Source organism: Carlito syrichta, unplaced genomic scaffold, assembly GCF_000164805.1.
Source record: "Carlito syrichta isolate Samal-C Ts95f unplaced genomic scaffold, Tarsius_syrichta-2.0.1 Scaffold302718, whole genome shotgun sequence".
Classification (NCBI taxonomy): Eukaryota; Metazoa; Chordata; class Mammalia; order Primates; family Tarsiidae; genus Carlito; species Carlito syrichta.
The window spans coordinates 107,406-109,477 of NW_007246814.1; positions in this window are offsets into that span (position 1 = coordinate 107,406).

Genomic DNA, 2,072 nt, shown 5'->3' on the forward strand with positions numbered 1-2,072 from the left:
GCACCGCGCAAGGCCCCCCACCCAAACAGAAGACTTCACACGACTCGAAGGAACCACGACTTCTGGAGACTCCATCCTAAGCACTGAACGGTGGGCCTCTAGGGGGTGGGGGCAGGCGCGGCTGTAACCACGCCTGCAATCCCAGCACTTGGGGAGGCCAAAGCGGAAGGATTGCTTGAGCCCAGGAGTTCGAGACCAGCCTGGGCAATATAACTAGATCTGTATCTACAAATAAATCAAAAAGCCAACCGGGTGTTGCGGCGTGCCCCTGTAGTCCCAGCTACTCGGGAGGCTGAGGTGGAAGGATCGCCTGAACCTGGGAGGTTGAGGCTACGGTGAGATCATGCCACAGAACTCCAGCCAGCCTGGGCGACAGAACGAGACCTCAACTCAAAAAGAAATTTTTTAAAAAGAAAAGAAAGGCTACAGGAGTGCCTGAAATGAGGCTCGGGAAGAGATTAGTCCCCACCAAGCAAGTACTCCCTGGGGCATTTTTGCCAACCTCACACCACTCCGCCTATAAAATTGTAACATCTCTGGAGTCATTTTGGAACACTTAACGACATGTGCTAAAAACCAAGGAAGTATATATGGGAACTCTCTCTGCTATGGTTGCAGTGTTTCTTATAAATCTAAAACTATTAAAACAACAACAGCAACAAGGGAAACAAAGTCAGCCCAAAACTTTGTCTTGCCTTCCCTCTGGGAAACTGAAGAAAATTTGATGACTCGCACCTCTTCTTCAAGGATGCTGTGTCACACGCTAATACAAGCCACCAGCTCATGTGTTGTTTCATAAAGAGTGATAAACCCAGGTAATGGCACCTCCTTGCAGGTTCACTGCCTGCCATAGCCAAGGAAAGCAGCAAAAACTTGCAGTCTAGGTATCCTGCATGCATCCTTCAGCATACGATCTCTGGGTTTTAGAGAGATGAGGGTAGAGAGATGTGCAGTCGGGTAGTATGCAGTGGGTGACTGGCAGATTCCAATACAGTATTGTCATGTTGCATCAAGGTTCCTCATTGCAGACAGAAACCTGCCCCCACACAGGAGCGCAGCCCTCCTTAATCATCTGAGGACCCTGGTTCGGCAGTCAGCCTCACTCCTAATGACATTCTGTTAAATGGACAAATTCCTTTGAAGCCCTGTCCTTCTTTGAAATCCAATTTCGCAGGAAGCCAAATCTGATTGGGGGTAGCCATGGAAACCACACCAAGGAGTCTTGGAGGAGGTGAAGAGAGAAAAGGTAAAACGTGACAGTCAAGAGTCCTTCACTGCTCTGTCGGAACTATCAAAGAGATCTGGAGAGGTTGGCAGCAGCCGAGTCCCTGCCCGGGTCCTGTTCTGTGTGGCTGGATACCATATGACTGTCATAGAAGAAAGCAGACAGCTGTCTCCGCACACAGGCAGGGGGATGGAGCAGAATACACAAATCCCAGGTCTGTCTGCCTCCCTCTTCTTCCCCTCCCTCCAGACCCAATTCCAGCAAGATCTTAGCATCCCCTCCTTAGCTGCTCGCCCCTTAAAGACAAACAACAAAAGAATAACAAGGTTAAAATACAAGACCCTCACAGATAAGAGGTCCTTTGGAGCAGAGGCCATGAAATTAATCTGAAATTCCTTGTAATTAGATAAGATAAGGGTATCTAAAGAGATGCAGAGCAGCCAGGAAGGGAGTCCGGCAGCACAACATGCAGAAAATATACCGCCTCGTCCTCTGGGACCCCTCACACACTGTCAGCAAACGGAAGACATCGAAGATAGGCCTCAGCATTGTCGGCCTCTGGGCTGCTAGGGGATGCCGTCTACATGTTTTCATGCCAGGTGGGCACTCACTAAACAGGCAGCCATGGAGTGTCCAGAGGGCCCAATCAGGAAGAAACAAAAGCATCTGGCGCCCAAAATGGCCTGGAGTGAGAACAACTGCAAGCAAAGCAGGAGCTGGCTCGTACCACTCCGCCCTGGCTGAAACAGGTCTGGAGAGGAATCTGCGGAGGGCAGGCTCTGAGGCTTTATTCCGAACTGGTTATTGATCCCTGGATGCTGGGTCATGACTCGTGGCGGAGCTGACG